This window comes from Triticum aestivum, chromosome 7A, assembly GCF_018294505.1.
Source record: "Triticum aestivum cultivar Chinese Spring chromosome 7A, IWGSC CS RefSeq v2.1, whole genome shotgun sequence".
NCBI lineage: Eukaryota > Viridiplantae > Streptophyta > Magnoliopsida > Poales > Poaceae > Triticum > Triticum aestivum.
Window position 1 is genome coordinate 683,457,288 of NC_057812.1, and position 23,061 is coordinate 683,480,348.

Below are 23,061 nucleotides of genomic sequence, written 5' to 3' on the forward strand. Positions count from 1 at the left end.
GAAGATGATCAAGTGTTTTGTGACAACGATTCAAGTTCCTCTCTCGTGGTCTTCAAGGTCTTGACGCTCCAAGACCATCAAGATGAAGACCAATGGTGCCACATCTTCCACACCAAGGCCGGCATCAACGGACATTCTGTGAAGGTCATCATCGAAAGAGGAAGTTGTCACAATTTGGCAAGCGACGAGCTATGTTCAAGCTCCAATTGGTCAAGAAGAAGCACCCTCATCCCTACAAGGTGCAATGGCTAAGCGACTCCGACAGTATTCAAGTGGACCATACGGTGCAAGTTTCTTTCAAGATCGGCGCCTACGACGACACCTTGGAGTGTGATGTAGTTCCTATGTTAGTGTGCCACCTTCTCTTGGGATGACCTTGGCAATTTGACCGCGGAGTCATCCACAACAGACGAACCAACTACTATAGCTTCAAGATGAAAGGCAAGGAATATGTGTTTAGACCAATGTCACCAAGCCAAGTGATCGCCGATAAGCAAGCATCCACCCATAGTGGAGATCCTAGTGAGAGAGTGAACCACCAAAAAGAAAGTGAGAGCCACAAGCCAAAATTGAGCGCCTCTTCACCAATAGAGAAAAACTTAGTCCTCCTAGCCACAAAAAGAGAGATAAGATAAGTGTGTGAGAACTCATCGAGTGTCATCCACTTTGTCCTCCTATGCAAAGATGAGGTGGCAAAAACTAACACTTCTAATCCTCTTCCTCTAGTGTTTTCTAATTTGTTGCAGGAATTCGAGGTTGTCTATGGCTTCAACCCATTGTCACCATTGGACATTCTTCCTCTACCGCTTCAAGAACGAGCAAACATGGACGCTAGTGCAAGAACCACCTACCTCAAGAAGATGCATGAAGAAACACGTTCCATGATCGAGCACCAAGTACAAGGACTCACCTCCAAGCTCAACACCCACAAGTCTCCAATGGTGTTCCAACTGGGTGATCTAGTTTCGATACATCTCCGCAAGGACCGCTTCCCCAAGGAGCGCAAGTCCAAGATCCTTCCGAGAGCCGATGGACCATTCAAGGTGCTCGCATGCTAAAACGACAACGCTTACAAGGTCGACATTCCATGAGACAAGTATAATGTGAGCGACACCTTCAATGTCAAAGACTTGGCCAAGTACCATGATGATGAAGATGATGATCCGTGGACGGATCTCTCCCAAGGGGGGGGAGATGATGCGGAGCATCCTTCCATCACCCCCATGGACTCTACACCGATACATCAAGCCCCACGTGGACCTATGACAAGAGCTAGAGCACGTGCACTGGAAACCAAGGTGAACTCCTTCCTACTTGACTTGCATACGGATACGACGGAACATTGTTGCTACCTCACCAAAATATGTTATGTCTCATTAGGTACGAAGAGGAACACCACCAAGAAGCTCAGGAGCATCCCCAAGGAGAAGAAGGACCACCCCAAGGCTACGCGAACCAAGACGGAGTGCAACATCAGCAACACTGGAAGTCCCAGGAGACCCCATGCGCATGGGCCCCTCGAAGCCCCGTGCCCACGTACTATCCAGAGAGTTGGCATCGGGGAACCCCATGCGCATGAGCATGTACCGTGCCCATGGGACCCCCGTGCGCACGGGCCCAACTTACCCCATGCGCACAGGCCTCCCAGGATGGCCGGCTGAGATCCCCTGTTTGAGCCCCTCTTCCTCACCTTCGACCCCAAGCCTATATAAACCGTACCTAGGGTTATGTTTAGGGATAGCAAAGTACTTAGAACACAAAGAGGGTTTTGCTCATCTTCCTCCTCTAGGAGATCTAGACCTCCTCTTGGAGAAGCTCCTCTTGGAGATCAAGCCCTCCTCTTGGAGAAGATCCTCTTGGATGCAAGACCTCACCTAGTGGGAAGAACCTTTATCCTAGTGCTATTTTCCTTGAATTGTTCATGTAATCTTGTGGATCTCATGTATGCTACTCTAGTGGATGTGATATTTGGGTTTATTTGAGTGATTTGTGCCTTGTGTTCTTGAGTGTTCTTCCTCTTTTCCCCCTCCAAGTGTGAAAAGATCCCCCATAGGGTTTCACCCTACAACAAAATAGGACCCCTGTTCCATTTCTTCCTAGTTTAGAAGATGAAGCTTATATTGTTGTCAGGAACTTTGTGTGCATCTTTCCTTCATGGAAAGATTATACCGCAGACACAGAACAATTTCCAGTCTTCCTCCGCAACTTACGCGTAAGTAATGTACTAATGTTATTCATGGTAATTATTGCATATGTTTCTGCTGACAGAAGACACAAGATGTCATTCTTTTAAATAGGCGAGGACAAAAATGGATTGTCAAGATGAACAAGGGTTGGTTGCGCTTTTCAAGCACTCGTTGATGAAGTATCATTTGTAGCTGAGACAAGCGCACTTCGATGGCAAGCCTCTAAACGAAATTTCTGTAAAGTCTCCAATGCTACATTTATCAGACAGTGACTGGAATAATCTTGTTACACATTGGTCTCGTCTGCAGCGTAAGGTATTGTCTATGATATCACATCACAATTTGAACTACATTTCTGCATTTGCCTTAACGTCTCACTTTTACGAAAACTGTTAGCAGAAGAACATTCATTCTCAAGGGACCACAGAATCTCGCAACTATAATGCACACTGCATTGCTCTTGTGAGTACCTCTTGCCTTGTATGACCATACTTACTTTCATAGTTGTTTCATTATGTAGCATCACTGCACATGTTAGCCTCGTTATCGTCCATTTGGTGGACATTATAAGATCCTATGGACTCTTAGATAAATTTAGAATCAACCCAATGCTTTTGAAGAGGTTTAGCTCTACGGTTCTCTTGTAAGGATTGAATGTCGTATATCACTGTACTTACCCCTGTTGAGGGATTGGTGCTGAAGTGTAGCCCATTGCTCTTGTCAGTACATTTGGTCCTGTAACGCTTGTACTTCCAGGGATTGGTAGTTGATTATGTAGCATCAATCTGCATCTTATCTTCATTATCCTCTATCCCTTACAGTATTATCATATCTATAATTACTCTCTACAAAATGTAGAGTACAGGCAATGCTTATGAAGAAGATTCTATGATGAAATTCTTGAATTATCCCTCCCTTGACATGGAGAAGGGCATTATAAAGCCAGTGTTAACTGTTAATGTAAGTCAGTCCTTCTAAAGTCTTTATCCTCAACTTTTGTTTAATTTGCTCATACTCCTTATCATTTACTGCTGTTTAGTTTGCTGTTTCTATCAAAATGCATGTTCGCAACAACCGTAATTTCCAAGTTTTACTTGTAAAACCAAATTCCTTATTCATACCATGCACATTACTCAATACTCCCTATATGTATGCTTGTTTTGTGGATCTATAATCCAGTGTGTGGTGAAGCAGCCCACGTTTGCACCTTGTCATCTCCTGTTTTATCTTACTAATGTGGCTAATGATATGAACAACATGCCATGCACATTAACCAAAATAGATACAATGATTGTCTTTGTCCTTCATCTATGCTTGTTATGTTGGCATGGTAATCCGGTAGTGTGGCGAAGCTCCCCACATTATGAACAATGCCAAATTATGCTATTGATATTTTGTACTTTTATTTTCTAATTTGAAATTGGATGGAATTGACAGCACAATTATCATCTTTGTTTATACACGTGCAAAACCTGTCATCTCTCTGCTTGTTTCAGGGTGATATACCTGATGGCATGCATAAGTCTGCTGAAGGTTGTGAGACAAAACCGACATATATTGTAGCAAAGAAGGCAAAACATCTTGAAGATAGCGAGACAACCCCAAAGTCTTGTCTTGATGCAGTGTTCAAGTTACTTGAGACTAGCAGTCAGACAAGCTCACAGAATTCACTGTCTAAATTAGTTCGACTTCTTCAGTCCCAAGTTCTAGCAGAAAGGCATTCTGCAACTCAACTTGGACTTGAAGTCCTATCTCTAAGAAAGATTGCAGAGAACAACAATGAGAACCTCATTGCTAAACAGCTACACCTGGAAGCTATGACCGACATGCTAGGCCGGTCTCGTAGCCTTGCTCAGCAACTTGCGTAGCAGTTCCCGCGCAAGGCTAACCTTCCTTGAACAATCTTGGAAGTGGTCTCAGTTCAATATTATTTTGTTACGCTGCAATGGTGCCCAGTTTTTGTAATCTGCTTCTTCGTTGCACTTTATGATCACTGGTGGCGAACTTCGATGCCTAGCGGATGTAATATACCATAAATCCTTTATTGTATAGTGTAGGTTTATTCTAAGTTACTATGCCGTAATTTCTTTATTGTATAGACTAGGTTTGTTCTTAATTCCTACTATTTACTACCATCATTCGCTATCAGGAAAAAATCTGATGTAGTCGACCAGGCCGAAACATTCGCCTGTAATGGGCCTGGTTTTTAGTGGGCCACAATTTGGCCGGCTTGCATCTTTCTTGGGCCCGAATGGCCATTGGGGCCTTCACACTTTGCGCCAAGCCCACAAATTACTCCGGCCTATATTCGGCCCAAATTTTAGTTGGGCCTTTTGTGGACCCAGCGCTTAGTTTGGCCCATGTAGCGATGGGCCATTAACAGGATGAATATTCTGCTGGCCTGTTACGGCCCAGAAGAAACCATGGGCCTTTAGCAGGCTGAAATTCATGTTAGGCCTCAATTTTCACTAGTCGTCGACGGGCCTTCAACAGGCTGAAATGTAGACCGGGCCTTTTTTGGCACAGTTATACGACGTCCCATTACCATGCCGAAACATATCTCAGGCCTTAGTTGGCCCACTGATATCATGGGCCTTTAAGAGGCCGAAAGCTTAGTACAGGCATCAATTGGCTGAATTATACGACAGGCCTTTAACAGGCCCAAAGTCATGTTGGGCTGAACTGTTGCCACCTTTATCATGAGCCGTTAGTGGGCTGGATGTCATGTCGGACCATATATGGCCCATGGGCAGCACAGGCCATTCCCAGGCCGAAAGACACACCGGGCTGAAATGGTCCCATGTCTACATCGGGCCTCTAACAGGCCAAAAATCACTGGGCTGTAATTGGGCCCAAATATTCGGCGAATAATTAACGGGCCAGTTCTGGCTTCGGGCCGTAAATGGGCCTTTATTAAACAGGTCGTTATTGGGTTGGGCCACTAGTACCTGAGTAAGTACTATGGGCCTTTGACTGGGCCGGCCTTTTTAACCTATATGGGCCTCTGTTTGGCCCTGCCACATGTCGATGTATCATAGGCATGTCTCCTCCAATGAACGGAGAACATCTGGCCCATCGAGGAGCAAACATGTGTTTCCTCCAGCCAATGAGAATTTTACACGTGGAAAATCCCCATTGGTCCGGGATGTTAATGGGTTATCGGATCCAAAACCAGACATGATAGCTTAACGGCGACCCATTACGATCGATGCCATGTGTTGGTCACCCTTGCGAAATCACTTCTATGACGCGTGATTTATCATCATGGAAGTGGACACTTTCGTGGTGATAATTTTGGTAATGTCATGGAACACTTCTACGACAGCACATGTATGACTATCTTGATTCTGTCATAAAATCATCATGGATGTACATGCATGACAGAAAACGTGACCTACTGTGACAAACACGTATCTTCACGGAAGTGTATTTTTTCTGTAGTGCTCACCCATGGCACCCCAAGGTAATATTCATGGAGAACCAAGCAACTGAGTTTGGGGATGCCCCGGAAGGCATCCCCTCTTTCTTCTAACAACCATCTGTAATTTTACTTGGAGCTATATTTTTATTCATCACATATCATGAGTTCTGCTTGCACTACTAGGGAAAAGCCTATACACAGAATTTTACCAGTAGCGCTATACAAAATCAAGCGCTGCTGCTACTTAGTAGCAGCGCTCGTAAATAAATCGCGCTACTGCTATGACTTTAGCAGTAGCGCGTACTAACGAAAAGCGCTGCTACTACGTTTGAACTGGGCGCACATGGCTAGCCCAACCTAGCAGTAGCGCGTATAATGGCCCAGTGCTACTGCTAATCTCCTTAGCTGCAGCGCGCTTACGTGTAAAGCGCTGCTACTGACGGAAATAAAATAAAGTGAAAAACAAGTAGAAAAGTAAATGAAAATGAAAGAAATAGAAAAGGCAGAAAGGGAAAAAATAAAATGTAAAGAAAAATAAAAGAAAAAAGGGAAATAAGGAGAAAGGAATAGCAGTAGCGGGTTTCAGTAAACACGCTATAGCTAACTTAGCTATAGCGCGTTTCCGGAAACGCGTTGCCGTTATGTTTCACTTATTCCCCCCACCCCACCCCTCGGCCACCAATTCTTCCCCAAATCGTCCCTCGCCCTCGCCGCCATCTCCTCACCGCCGCCGCCCGAGGCCGCCCTCAGCCTCACCGCCGCCGCCCCTCGGCCGCCGCGCACTCTCCCCACGCCGCCCCCGACCCCAGATTCAATGCCGGCCCCGCCCCCGACCTCAACGCCGCCCGGGACGCCGCCCCCGACCCCGACCTCAACGCCGCCCCCGCCCCGCCCCCCCCCTCCCGACCTCAACGCCGCCCCGAAGCCCCGACCATGACCTCGACGCTGCCTGCCCCTCCCTCGTCGCAGGCACCCGAGCTGAGCACGCCTGCTCCTCCCTCTCCCCTACCTCTGCCTAGGGTTTCTACCTCAATTAAATTAGTTAGGGTAATTAGGGCAGTAGTTCTTAGGTACTAATTAGTTAGTAAGAACTAGGTACTAATTAGGTACTAGAATATTTTTATTTATAGTAAGTTTATTTTTAGTAAGAACTGGTTGAATTAATAGAACTAGTTAGTAAGAACTTGTTGCTATTTTTTTAGTTAAAGCAATTTTCCCGCATCGACGTGGACGATGCCTATCCCGCATCCTCATCGTCGAGTCGGCGGAGGACGACACCTGCTTGACCAGATGGGCCATGTCCGGGACTAGGCTCCACCGGGGTGGTACTGGGAGGCGCTACCTACTGGGGGGCGCAGGTTGGTGAGGAGCCAGCCTGTCATTGACCCGAACCTTCTTTGGTGGCGGTCGCGTGGGCCAGTGACGGTCCAGAGGCTCGAGGACTCCGCGGAGGTGGTGCGTCACCGTGTCAGTGAGGAGGACGCGCACGTCCGTCGCTACTTGTTTGCGTTAGAGCACAGGTTCTCCAATACCTGGCAGGTTCTCCAGGGATCTCACTGGAGCTATGATCCCGTGATGGTTCCTTCTCTGTGGGTGTCCACCGCCCGTGCCGATACCCGTCGTGTGCTAGGGTTTTAGTTGTACTAGTGATGTTATATGTATGACACTATTCGGGATGTATTAGTGATAATATTCAACGATGTACGGACGCATGAGATGATTTACTTTTGCTTATTGAATGCATGCTAATTTGAGTCTTATAAGATATTTTTAAATGTATATCTTGTGTTGCTCAATATCCAAGTGGCCGATCATGTTTGCAGGTTACACCTCCGAGTGGCCTATGTTTTGCCGGGGTGTTGATTCATTTCCGTTCCAGCAAATTTCAGGCGCTCGATATATCCTATTTTAGCAAAGGTCATGCCGGATTTTTCCGTGAATTTTGGCATGACTTTTGCCAGAATATGTAGGAAATATCGAGTGCCCCGGATTTGTGTGTTGAGTATCCTGGTAGTTATCTTCTATCGATTTTCAATTAATGTTTTAACTATGAACATAGGAAATGTCTGACAACAAAAAGGATTTTGGTATTTGCAAATACTGTGAAGACGAGCGCGGCCTGTGCGACAGAATCTTCCTAGATGATGATAGGCGCTTCAGCATCAAGCTGGACGAGAACTTCGAAGTGGATACAGTAAGTCACAACGACAAGTCTTTTTTCATAATTAAGCATGACATCTGCTTCATTTGCTTGAACTTATAATTTTTTTACTATTCTACTAGCGTATCCCCTGCCATGCAAGAGTTTTCGTATTGGATAAGATTGGTTTCAGTCATACTACGGAGGTAAAGAAAGTTTATTTGAAGACCAAGCATGGTTATATTTTCCACGCAAAATTATACAATTTAGACGACTACACCTATTTTGGATGCAAAACATGGCGAGCACTATGCAAGACTTATGCATTTAGCCTTATATGGTTATCACCTTTGATATTCGTCCGGAAGATGATATTGAAGGTAATACCGACATCTGGATCGATGTGCAGACGCCTCCAATTACACCAAAATATAAGTTTCTCAACCATATTTATGTCTTTGATATTGTTTATTCAAAAATAGTTGACAACTAATTTGTATTGTCAGCTTATTTTGGTGCAAGCAAACATGTCCAGCGCTTGGTAGACAGGACATACTACTGTCCAGGGGCTGAACTAAACTGCGAGGAGCTAAGTCATTATGTTTCATGGCTTGAGGATCTTGATACCGTCAAGACAAATTTTCTTCCTGGACTTAGAAATCTTAGTACTGAAAACGTGCGACCAATAGTGTTCGTCATGAACTACGGTCACATCTATTTAGGAAGGATGGTAAGATTTTTACTATTTGTCCTAAGTGCATCTTTTCCATACATTATTTGTGAAGCTAAACTTCATTGCTAAGTATGTGACCATACGATGTTCTTCAACAGGGACTCCCGATGAATGTTGTGCCTTATGGGATCGAGACTAAAGGTACCATGAGTATTATTAGCTTACGGCCAAGATATCCTACATGTTACTTTAGTGCATTCAAGATCAGCGATGAATGCTTAATAGTGCAAGATTGGACCAGATATGTGATGGGAGAGCGCAGACAAGTACTAGGGGGCAGCAAACAGATGTGCTACCCAAAATTAGGAGACAGGTTCATCTGCATGCTCCAACTTGATCAAGGAGGAGAGCTACACATGTTTTATGTTGTTTTACCTAAGAGAGAGCAGCAAGAGTGATTAGCTAGAAATGAGTTTGAGGATGATGATGTGCTACACTATTACTATGATGACAAAATAGCTAGTGTTGGTGGTAATGACTGATGATTATTATTAGCTAGTGTTAGTGGTGATTAAATAAATATTTTTGGTGCTAATGATTATGATGATGATTAAATAGCTTGTGCTAGCGGATTAGATTCAAGTGGAGGCAACATGTGGTGCACATCGAAAGTACTACTAGTCCAAACTAGATCAAGTTTGGATTAGTAGTATACTTTTGACATGCACCACATATTGCCTCCACTTGAACCTAATCCACCTTCATTTGACACACTGTTATGGACATAATGATGTAAACCTCATAACTGGTATTGTACCAATATTTGTACGATGGCGCATAAATACACTAAAATTAAAAAAATTAAAAAACAATACTAGTAGCGATGGAAAGAAAACACGCTGCCAGTAGTTACATTAGCAGCAGTGTGGGAGTGAACAAGCACTACAGCTATTTGTCCTAGTAGTAGCGCGTGCGGCACGCGTTACTTCTAAGCAATAGCTGTAGCGCCTTATTAGTAGCACGCCTACCCGCGCTACTAGTGAGCACAAAACCAGCGCTACTGCTAGGGTTTTCCCTAGTAGTGTTGGAGCGTCTTGTATTATATGAGTCTTTGCCTATTTCTCTTTTTAGTTTGTCACAATCAACCTTGCTGGACACACCTTTTTGAAAGAGCCATAATGATGCTATGATTTGTTAAAATTGCTTTGTGTGCTTCACTTAAACTTTTTGAGCTATGGAATTGCTCTAGTGCTTCACTTATATTTTTTTAGCACGGCGGTGCTTTAATTTTGAAGAAATCTGCTCTCCTGCTTCACTTAGATTATTTTGGGAGTCAGTAAATTTTGAATAAATATCGTCTCATGCTTCACTTATATTATTTTGAGAGATGAAAATTTTGAAGAAATATTTGTGCTCTTGTTGTTCACTTAAATTTGTTTGAGAGCTTGATATAAGCGATGGTAATATATGAAATTAGTCCCAAAGTGTTGGATATTCAAGAGGGATAATAAAAACTATGATGAAGATCACTCGATATTAAAACTTGATTCCTTTCAATAGTTTTGCGATATGGAGATAGCAACATATGAGTCATGTTGGTGAGTAATTATGCTTTAGTAAGAATATTGGTATTAAGGTTTGTGATTCCCTATGCAAGCATGGAAATTAATAGTTATGCATTGAAGTTACATCCTACCCGTGGTGCATTATTTAGTGTTAGTTATGCTTAATACTCGTTTATGATAGTTTTCGTTTCTTGGCTGGTTGCTTCTCAATCTATTTGCTAGCATTTCCTTTTACTAAGCGGGAATACTGCTTGTGCATCCAACTCCTTAAACACAAAGTTGTGCAAAATGAGTCCATCATATCTACCTATATGCGGTATTTCTATGTCGTTCCAAGTAAATTTGTATGTGCCAACTCTAATTTTCAAAATGAATTTCCTTTTTGTGTGCCCATACCACTCATGAAGCGGCAAGGGGTGGCCAATATTTTCCATGCTAGGTATTTTATTCTCACGATGAGTGTTTATTCACTTGTCATTGCACAAGAGTGTAGCCGGTAATAGGGACGATGCCCTGTCCCGAAATAAAAAGAAATTTACTTTACGTTGTAAAATAATAAATTCCTTGGAAAGTGTTGGTATGGAAGGCACCCGTGGTTACGGCTAGCCATGGATTGTGAAAGAATGGTGGGAAAATGAATAAACTTTATTTTATGCTTGGAATTGCCTATGGTTTACCTAGCATGGAAAGTATTGGTAATTCACAGTCGGTTTCATTGAAGGGAAAAGCATGCCTCTCGAAACAATTTTATCTCTCAATTTAAGCTTTGAGCTCTGCCACCTCTACAAATCTTCGCTTCCCTCTACAAGGGCCTATCTATTTACTTTTATGCAATTGTTATTTTTATTGAGTCTCCATCTTCTCTTATAAATCACCAACTATGGAACACTATTATCATACTTGTGCATTGGATGTAGGTAATATTTGAGTGTGTTTCATGAATTGATCGATGATTAAGCATAATGGGCTAGGGATAGCTTTGTTTAGTGTTGATATTTTGAAAGATATGGTTTCTTGTTGATATGGTTGAGTATTGAGGGCATCATGTCAAATTATAGACTATTGTTTTGAATCATCTAAAGTCCAAATGTCCATGCTACAGAGAAACAATTTGTGATGAATATGATGGGTACTATTCCACATCAAAAATTCTGTTTTTATCATTTACCTACTCGAGGACGAGCAGGAATTAAGCTTGGGGATGCTGATACGTCTCCAACATATCTATAACGTTTGATTGTTCCATGCTATTAAAGTATCATTCTTGGATGTTTTATACTCATTTATGAGCAACTTTATACCATTTTTTGGGACTAACCTATTGACATAGTGCCCAGTGCCAGTTGCTCTTTTCTGCTTGTTTTTTTACTTTACAGAATAACAATACCAAACGAATTCCAAATGCCATGAAAAGTTTTGGAGATCTTTTTTGGACAGAAGACACCCAAGGAGCCAAAGAAGTGCACGGGAGGAGGCCCGTGGGGCCTACTAGGCACCAGGGCGTGCCAGAAGGCCCATGCACGCCCTGGTGGGTAGTGGGCACCACAGGAAGCTTCTCCACCGACCTTGGCTCTATAAATACTATAAAATCCCAAAAACCTAGGGGAGTCGACGAAACACAATTCTAGCCACCGCAAATTCCAGAACCACGAGATCAAGTTTAGAGGCCTTTTTCGGCACTCTACCGGAGGGAGCAACGATCACAGAGGGGTTCTTCATCATCACCCTTGCCCCTCCGATGGTGCGTGAGTAGTTCACTGTAGACCTACGGGTCCGTAAGTAGTAGCTAGATGGCTTCTCTCTTTTTGATCTTCAATACAATGTGCTCCTCGATGTTCTTGGAGATCTATTTGATGTAATGACTTTTTGCGGTGTGTTTGTTTGGATCCGATGAATTGTGAGTTTATGATCAGATCTATCCATGAATATTATTTGAGTCTTTGCTGAACTCTTTTATGCATGATCTTTATTGCTATGATTTCTTCTCCGAATTTTTGGTTTGGTTTGGCCAACTAGATTGATTTTTCTTGCAATGGGAAGATGTGCTTGGTGATGGGTTTGATCTTGCGGTGCTCAATCTCAGTGAAAGAAAGAGACATGACACACATGTATCATTTCTATTAAGGATAATAAGATGGGGTCTATTCCTACATGAATACATCTTGTCTACATCATGTCATCGTTCTTATTGCATTACTCCATTACTCCATGAACTTATACACTAACACTACTAGGGAAAAGGCTAGCAGCAGCGCGGGTTTTAGGCCTATCAGCAGCGCAGGTACCCGCGCTACTAATAAGGCGCTACAGCTAACTCTTAGTAGCGCTACCTATACCCGCGCTACCACTATTGACTATAGCAGCAGCGCTTTTCAGGAACGCGCTGCTATTACTTAGCTGTACCGATTTCCCGGTCCAGCGCTACTGTTATATCTTTCACCATTTCCCCATTCCGGCTTCGATAAACTGCAATTTCCAGATACTAGGTACTACTAGATATCAATTTCATAAAGCATTATAGGTACTAGGTAGTACTCCCTCGGTTCGAAATTACTCGTCGTGGTTTTAGTTCAAATTTGAACTCAAACCACGACGAGTAATTTGGAACCGAGGGAGTACTAGATAACAATTTCATATATACTCAACATGCATCCTCAAGCAGTACAAGGTGACATCGACGACAATCATCATATTTAGTTCTAGATGATATCGACGAGGATCAACATATGTAGTTCTACATGATATCGACGACGATCATCATATGTAGTTCTATATGATATAGCCACATAATCATATGTAGTTCTAGACGATATCGACGACGATCATCATCCTCAAGCCTGGGCGGTGGGTGTTCCTGATAGTAATTAGGATGGCCTGTCTAGCACAAAGATTCTTGCCAACGAGGAATCTCTTCCACCCAACCGAGTTCAAGTGTGTGCGACCATCTGTGCCCATGCGGTAAGTACATGTGGTGACGGAGCCCCTTGCGGTAAGGCGTAGTCCAACTGAGCCTTCTTCGTCAGGCTCGATACCACAACTCACATATAGGTTCTTTGGCAATCTCTGAATAAGAAAAACATATCAATTAATAAATAGCCTAAGCATGTGATCAGACTCTACACTAAAGTATATCATCGACTAGATTCCACAAAGCATATCATTGGACTCTACACTAAGCATATCATCGGATTCACTAAGCATATAATCGGATAATTTGCATTTGTAAGTATAACAATAAAGCATATATATATCATCAAATTACTACATGCAGTACGTATAACATACCATTTCATGCCGATCGACCATGGTACTTGTCAGGCGGGTCACGAATGGCACCCCGACAAAGTCATCACGTGGCGGAATTATGTCCCATAGGTTGCACACCTCCTCCTTGCTCAGCCTCATTCTTTGAGCTATGATGGCTTCATGAAGTGGGTTCTCATCATCTTCATTCAGTGGGTCCTCATTATCTTCATCATCTTCGTCATCTTCATCATCTTCCACCAGGTTGATATAAATGACAACCAGCTTGGGTCTTTCTGCTCTGAAGGAGAATCTGATCAACTCACCACCAGTAAGACGCATGCGAGCGAGGAAACGGGCCCATCCATCTCCTCCAATCTGCGACATATTGCGTCCTTTCTCGACCTCCATAGTGTATGGCCCCCCAGGAGCCTCAAATGTCACAGTGTCTCCTGTCAGCTTGTTGAATTTCAACCTCACATTGCATGGGACGATCTGTGTAAGAAAAGCAAAATGACACAATGCAGTAATGCCAACACTAAAAATAAAATAGTTGTTACATTTCATCTAATTTCTTACCGCCGCATGACGAAAACCCGGATGGAAGTAGATGCCGAACAGCTTGCCAGTTGCAAGGCTGCTGGCGCACCTTGACTTGCACAGTCGACATAGTGGTGCTGGTGGTGGCGCCATTTTACTAAATCAACTAAATCAAAAGGTTCTAAATCAACTAGCCTACTAAATCAACTAAATCAACTAGCCTACTAAACAAACTAAATCAAAATGTTCTAAATCAACTAAATCAACTAGCCTACTAAATCAACTGAATCATATCAACTAAATCGACTAAATCAACTAGCATACTAAATCAACTAGCATACTAAATCCACTAGCATACTAAATCAACTAAATCAAAATGTTACATATGAAAGCCTACTAAATCAAAATGTATCAGGGAGGAGGGACAAGGAGGGGCGACTCGAGGAGGGAGAAGATAGTAGGACGGAGGAGGAAGGCGGAGCGAGGAGGGGCCGGCCGGCGGCGAGTGGAGGGGGGACGGATCAAGGAGGAAGGCGGAGCGAGGAGGGGCGGCTAGCGGCGAGTGGAGGGAGGACGGAGGAGGAGGCCGGTACCGAGTCCAGCGAGGAGGATGAGGCAACAGCGGCGCAGATCGGGGGAGGGGCGACGGGGGAGGGGCGACGGGGGAGGACCGGCGGCGCGGGGGGTGAGGAGGAGACCGTGATCGAGTGTGTGTGAGTGTGATCTGTGGATGAGGCTAGTGAGATCTGTAGTTAATTTAGCATTAGCGATTATTGCCTGAATGTGTTGCTGCTACGTTACGTAGCAGTAGCGCTGTCTATTTTAATGCGTTGCTGCTATAACTGGCCTCGCGGCGGCGGCGTGGGAATTTTAGCAGTAGCGCCGCTTGGAGTGCGCGCGCTACTGATAAAGTTGTTTCAGCAGCGAGTTTCCACAGCCCGCGCTACTGCTACTTAGTAGCAGCGCCTGATTTTATAGCGCGCTGCTGGTAAGATTCTGTGTATAGACTTTTCCCTAGTAGTGTAAATGCATGCTGGATAGCAGTCGGTGTGTGGAGTAATAGTAGTATATATAGAATCATTTCATTCTACTAATCTTGGACGTGATGCCTATATACATGATCATTACTTTGAATATCGTCATAATTATTTGCTTTTCTGTCAATTGCCCAACAATAGTTTGTTTAACCACCGTATATGCTATTTTCTCGAGAGAAGCATCTAGTGAAATCTATGGCCCCTAGGTCTACTTCCTATCATATTATTTTCATATCTATTTATCCAAAAACCAAAAATACCTTGTTGCACTTTTTCTTTATTTATTTTATTTGTGTTTTAGTTAGATCTAGTTATCAAATCTCATACAATTTAATCTATCTCAATACTGAGGAGGGATTGACAACCCCTCTTACGCGTTGGGTTGCAAGTTTTTGTTGTTTGTGTGCAGGTACTGTTTACATAGTGTTGCTTGGTTCTCCTACTGGATTGATAACCTTAGTTTCATAACTAAGGAAAATACTTACCTTTGATGTGCTGCATCATCCTCTCCTCTTCGGGGAATTCCCAACGCAGATACAAGCAGTCACACCACATAGTTACTGTCATTGATCGAGCTTGCTATTATGATATTTTCCAATTGACTTACTTCTCACTCCCAGACAAGTTATGGTAGGACAGATACTCTTGTGTGTTATTCAATTATGTCTACATACTCTACTTTGCTATTTGAGTAAGCGTGGGACAGATTCGCAAAAAAGTAAAGAAAAGAGTAAGCATGGGGCTTGTAGTTCTACAGTTTTGTGTTGAAGAAGGTATTAGAGATTCCATGTTTGTGGGTATTTGAACTTTTAGCTAGAAGGGGAAAATTGAACATCACCTAGGTAGTTAAATGTTACCGCTGCAACTCTTTTCAACCTTGTCACGGCTCACTATGCCTATAAGTCAAGTGATATGCCACTCGCTACACCGACATCTTTTTAACTAATCCATACATCTAGTTTGTGGGTTGCAAGTGTGCCTATATACATAAACAATAACATAATCTAATATATTTTGTGTAGGCTTCGAAGACCTCACCTAAATGGCACATCATATCTAAGTCTCACCATGCCACTGTCAGCCCTGCAGATTGTTATGTATGAACAACAATAGGTACATCATTCTCAGCTAAAGTAAAATAATAATCATGACATAATGTCTAACCCCATCCTTAATGTATAATGGTATGATGTATGCATTGCACCGGAAGCTAAAGGTGAACATGTAATTCATATAATGGCCCCGCATGAGAGAACAAGAACAAGATGTTAACCAAGAATAACTTGCCAGAAAATATCAGCATGGATTCAAAGCAGTAATGCATACCCTCCCATGAAGCATACATGGACATACCCGGCAAGTCATCCTTGGCTATATTCTACCCTTTATCAACAGATTACTAAACCTACTACTATATGTAAAACACATTGAAAAAACTAGATAAAGCATCTTGCCATAGATTAAGAGACAAGATTCTCTTAGATAACAAATATATACTCTAGATTTTTATTGTGTATGAGTAATTATAAACTAGAAACCTCTATAAGGTTTCTTATATCACACAACTTAGATATCTCTACCAAGATAGTTAGGATACACACAAATATAGACAATGCATTGATGCAAATGATATAATAAATAAATAATATAACTTCATTTTTTAGTAGGCATGGTTTTATTCCTATTTTCTCACATTTAAGATTTTTTGTTCAACTATCTTTCTTGAGTTGCATGTATTAAATAAATAATATAACTTTTGATTTTGAATACAATTTCAACTCAACTCAATATATTATCTATGATTGTGCATTTAGCATAAATAATTTATAACGAATATAAAATTTTAGTATGCATACATATGATGGTAAGAAAGATCAAGGCAGAATAGAGCTCCCATGAAAAACAAAACAATTAAATTAGGCCAATTATCCATCAAAACAGAATATACTCCACATGAAAGAGAGCGAACATTGTCGCTTTGATAATGATATCTGTTTATTAAGTTTTAAAATATGTAAAATGGGTGTGACATAATCATAATGTAATTATAGTTAAAAAGGGCGAATAAATTTTAATTTTAAATAAAAAATAAGAAAAATAACTTGGATTCAAATGTATCATAAATAATTTTTTCTAAGCTCTATGTATATGCCACCTGAGTTCATCATGTTGGAACTGAAGTGTTTCTCTGGAAGAAACCTAAAGGGTTTAGGGGAGATATGGAATGTGAGGGTATTACTGTAACAGGGCCGGGATTTAGTGATAAGGGCCATAGTTGTGTCCTCATATTTGTTGTTGTGTTGCACATGGTGTACTGAATGAAAGCCCACCACTATACCATTTTCTCTATCAACCAAAAGTGAAACCTTATTTTATATGTTCCTACTTGACAATTTGTGTCTTGCATATCTCACGAGGACAATTTGAAGTTCCGCGATTGGGTTTATGTCGGACCTGGTATCCCACATAATTTTTTTTCAGCAAATGAAATATTGTGAACCCTTGCTGGTTTGTGATGTGTGCTACACATGGAGAAGTATTTACAGCTGGCTTCCACAGCCTGTCTTGCTTAGGCCTGCAGTCATTCCAGCTTGTTGCACCCTCAAAGTATCATGTTAGGATCGAGAACTTGCCTAAACAAGACCGACAGGTGCAAGCTCAGCTAATGAGGACACAAGGATGGGATTGGAGGAGAACCAGGGTGTTCAATATTTCTCTCAAGAGTGATTCAAGTATGATGCTGGTTGGGGGAGCGATGAAAATCTCGCTTTCTTCAATGGAACAAATATCTTCATCTACCATGTCGCAACTGAAAATCTCTTGAGAACTATCTGAGTGCCTGGAATTGAGAGTTATATCATGTTGGTATGGCACTGTCGGTTGGGTCTCAAGATACCTTTTCAGGTAGAGATTGGTACCATCAAAAGAGGTTGTCGTAGGATTTCATTGATATCTGTCAAAGCGTGGAGGAAGCGGAGCTTAGGGCTTGCATTGCCGGTCTCTACATAGGTATTTCTCTTCATAATCCTATAATTATAGAGACTGATTGCGCTTTTGTGGTAGCGTCTCTTGCATCCAGGGACTATGACAGGTCTGCTATGCGTGACCTGAAGATGAAAGCGTTGAGCATCTCGAAGTTGATCAACAATTTTCAATTGTCAAAGATTAGCCGTTCGGCCAATATGGTGGCACATTTAATCGCTAAATATAGCTTTGACAATAGATTAGATGGTATTCTTATAAATGATGTACCGCCCTGTGTGGTGAATATTGTATCGAATGAGTGTACTCGTGTGGCTGGTTAATTAATATAATATGGTGTTCAAAAAAAGAGGTTTCTGTGATGGATATGATTCTAATCAGTGGTTCTAATGCAATTGTTGTCATACACATGGGTGATCCATGGTACTTCAAGAAATCTTTGCAAGAGATGGGAGTATATGCCAAGGTAACAGATGTGGTGTTTGTACAAGATGGTACTGCATACTTGAGGGACGCAACGGGTAAGGTGTTCCATACCACAATAAACTCAACAAGGATGAGTGTCAGTCAGCTTGTGATCAGTGACAGATTTCCATGGAAGTTGCTCTAGGGGATAGAGCATAATTATGTGCACCAAAGGCTATTCATTCATCCGGATGGAAGACTTGCATGTTCTTGCTATATTGAGAAGGTAGACTCTAGCTACTGCTTCAGGGTCTACGAGCTGAGGACCGGACAGGGCCGCTGGCATATGTCAAGAAGGCTGGGCAACCATGGAATTTTCTTCAGTTGGGGATCCCGTTCACCTAGCTTTTCCATCAAAAACCCTGGCGGATGGGGCTTAAGTGCGGCCATCTATGATCGGGAAATGAGAAGGTTTGAGATCTTGCAGAACTATGGTAAGGCCAGAACAGTCCCTGAGCAAGAATGACCCTGTCCGACCTAGACATGCAAGTATATCTGAATCATTTTCTTAAGCTTTCTTTTGCTATTGGTTTGAAGTGAGGTTCCATCATGTTAAACATAGCAAACTATAGTGTTACTTCATATGAAACTCATCACTTGCCATCACTGAAAATAAAGTAAAGTAGATTTCATCATTCCAACAATTATTCCACCTAAGCCTAGATCAATTTTCGACATAAGCAACATTTTTTGTTTTGAATGCAACATATGCTTTTCCTACGAATGAAAAAGGTGTTTTATTTAAATTGCATTAGATGTAGATGTTGAATTCAATTTTACCCATTCAGTTTTGTTTCAACCTGATGGACCAGGCCCTCTGTGATTTTGTCTTACAAGAAATGTTGGCCTAGTGATTGTGCATATTCTGCAAACATTTCGGTTGTACTAGTAGAACACACACATTCATTCATAAATATCAGTATCGTGATTGTGTAAAACCTTTAATATGTGGTATAGGATAAGATTAGTTTCCTTCCTATTCGACCTGTTTGCACTAGTTGGTCATGGAAATCTTTGAATGCAGTCTATCTCATGTTCAGTAAAGAACCAAACTTGGATCTCTTTAGAATGAGGGCCTTTGGATATTCAGGAACAAACTGTCCAAGTTTAGAAAGGAAATCGTGCTTTCATATAGTGGTTTTGATTCTTATGTTTCTGTTATGCCATATTCCTAGAAGTAAGGAAACAGTGAATGTTGTTTTCAGATCAAGTTGAATTTCTACACGAAGTTGTTTCTCGCCATAGTGTAAAATCATTATTTCTGTCTTTCTAAAACTGAAATATTGACCATATAATTCAGTATATTTGTGGAACCTACATGAACTTTTTTTCCAGTCTTTGTTTTGCAATCATACTTTTTATTTGCGATATACTAAATTGTTTAATATAAGAAACTGTTAGTTATGTAACAGCTTCTGTATTTCATCGTCGTGTTGGTAATGAATCACAATATATCAGGAGATCTCTTTGCATCTTTCAGAATTAATCCCTCATTTGGTAATTTTGGATCTGAAGAATGCATACCATGATGATGTTTGTTTTTACCCCTCGCAACAAATTACATGTTTAGATTTAAGAAATGTGCAGTATGTTACAACTATGAAGTACCAGTTGCATCTGTCCCATTACTTACCCTGGTATTATTAGTACTAAGCGAACCGCTAAGCTCTTTTCTCTTGTCTCAGCATTTTGTCTCCCATGGGATGAGGATCAGATGCTGGGGGATTGATTGTCAAGTGTTAGCCGAACTGATTCTCGAGGGCTTAAGGAAGTGATTGTTCTCCAGCCGGTTAACTGCAGATGCTACGCGATTCACCCAACAGCTTGTCAATTGTCCGACAGACATGTATGATAACATGATGATCCAAAACCACACGACTCACTCACGGATATATACATAACTACCGCACATGCTGAGACAAGCATGGGTCCGTTTCCTTCCACGTATGCCATGTGAGGTCAAGTGTTTGACCTCTTGCTGGAACCTTTGTTGTCTTTTAACAGAAGGTTTACTTGAAAATAGGATAAATCAGCATTACACCAAGGCTCATCTGGATGCCTTGACAACGTTTAAATGTGTGCACTGGTTGGTAATATCTGGTGCTATGTGTGGCATCTGCTGCTTTCAGTTTTTCCTGGGTTATACATATCTCCTATTATGTGCTGCTGTCAGATAAGTTTTCTGTGAAAGTCACGTCAGCCACTATCGCTGTCATCAACTCCCAAGTAGTCTTAGCCACCGGAGCTGAGAGTTATTAGAACTTGTCTGAGTCTTAGCCACCGGAGCTGAGAGTTATTAGAACGTGTTTGAGTCTTATGCCTGTGCTAGTTTCTTTCACTTGCAGAGTATATTTAGTATCTTGGATTGCGAATCCACTCAGTTGGTGACACTATATGCGTTTGAAGTGGAGTTTGTGCATGAGTCCAATTGTTATTGCGATCCGTAATGCAGTGAAAGAACACTGTGTTAAGCCGACTATCTTGCACCGGTTGACATGTAAGTGCGCCTGAAGGACCAATTTGGGGCTTTGTTTGCTGGAGAAGTTTCTCCATTAGTAGTATTTTGCAATTGCCGAACCCTGCTCCTTCTCTCATGTTTCAAGTTCACCATTGGCACTTGTGCTCAAGCCAACCCACTAATTCACAGGGATGGAAAATTTCTGATTTGATGCTTGTGACCAACGTGGCTTCTCTGATGCCTTCCTTTAGTGTCTAATTTGTTTTACACTGTAGATTTTAGCCGAAAGCATCCCCAATTTGTGCATTCTGTCATTTGCTTAGAATACAGTTTTTCTATTGGTAAAGTCGTATTGAAGTTATGAATTACTTATTTCTCAACTTGTTACGGATAGCATCTGATGGCTTTGGGGCATTTGACTATTGACCTCTAATGTTCATACCGGGTTGCTCTCTACTACCTCGGTACCAAAATATAAAACGTTTTTTCAGGCGAAAGCAGCGAAACTAGCCTATAAAAACGTCTTGATTATATTTTGATACTGATGGGGTGCATCCCAGGCAGCTTACATAAACTTGGAGACAGACGCTTCCTCATGTTCACCACTGCGATTAGCATCAATTACAATGGTCTCATTTTTCCTTCTTTGCATTTCAAATAGCCAAAAACCTCACTCACTTATCCACACTTGGTCAACACTTTCCAAGATTTCACTCTAGACCTGATAGATCCATCGCTGGCTATTGATTTGTACTGCTGCAACACAGTTGAACTTTTTGTTTCACAGACTCAAGTTTTAGCGAACAAATGTCTGATTACAGTGATGATTTCAGATCTTTGGCTTCTGGGTTGGTATAGTTGGTACAGAAATGAAAGGATCACCATTCTTAACTTTTATGCAGTCAATTAAGTCGTTGAAACAAATGTGTTACCTGGACAATCGGTTGGGTATTTAAGGCGGCGACATAGCTCCTAACATCGGTGCGAAGGAGCTCAACTGCCCTGGTGATGAGACCAGGGAAGAGGGGTGGCAGATTCTCTAGATTCAGGGAAAATTAACTTCAGGTCTGAAACTTCACGCCTCAGGCCTCACAAGTCACAGTTGTTGATTTTCCTTGTCCAGTGTCAATCAAGATCAGAGAATCCTCTTGTGAATTTAGTTGGGATTTGTCTTCTATTTTTTCTGTACAAACCGGTGTGCCGGTGCTATATAGAGCTGCGAAAACAGAAAGATACGAGCTATTACACTATTATTAGCAACTTCATTTGATGTAAATTCCTCTGTGCTCTGAACCTTACTTACTATTACTACAGCTGTTAATACTACTATTTATATACTCCCTTCGTCCAAAATAAGTGTCTAACCTTAGTACAACTTTGTACTAAAGTTAGTATAAAGTTGAGACACTTATTTTGTGAAACCTTCCGTGGACATGTGTTTTAGCGTTTTTTTCTTAAGTTATTTCACCGGGTTCTCTATTTTTTTTTTGCTTTTGTTTAATTTTTTTAACTTTTTGATCTATAAATTAGTTTTAAAATGGGAGTATTTTTAAATTCATGAACATTTTTTAAATCTGGGAACATTATTAAAATCTGACAAACAACTTTTAAATTCAGGATTTAAAAAACCAGAGAACATTTTCCAAATTCTTGAATATAATTGGTAATTGGATATGTTTTCTAAATTTCTGAACATTTTAAAAATTCCTGATTTTTCTGAAATTGATGAACATGTTTTGTTTTTATCATTTGTTTTCAATTATGTGAAAATTTCTTGAATTTGCAAAGATTTCAAACTTTATGATTATTTTTATTCATGATTTATTTGTGAAATTTAAGTTTTAAAAAATCATGAATGTTTGCGAACATCTAATTTAGATAATTTCGTAACAAAAACCAGTCGAAGTAAAAAAACTGCTTAGAAATTAATTAAAAGAAAGTCGATCAAAAGAACTTGCTAGTCTACACTAGACTCGCGGGACACTGGGGCGTTTCCTGGGTTAACCCACTTAGGGCATATACAGTGGTTTATAAGATAGTCTTACCTTAAGGCTTGCACGTAATTTAGAGTGATAATAAAAACATGTCTGGTGGGTTATCTCTTATCATTATTTACAATAACTAGTATAAGGACATATTTATCCCTAAGTGTTTTGGTGATTGATGACAACGCATTTGCGGACTAATCGTGTGCCATGAGTTTTTCAGACACTTCTTTGCTAGGCACAAGACGATTGGGTGCCCCTCGAAGACTGACGAAGACGACGTCTTTTCTACGTTTCTTTTTGGTGGATTTGAGTCATAGGAAAGCCGTACTATTAAGAGGGGGTCCGCGTTGGAAAGGTTTGGGT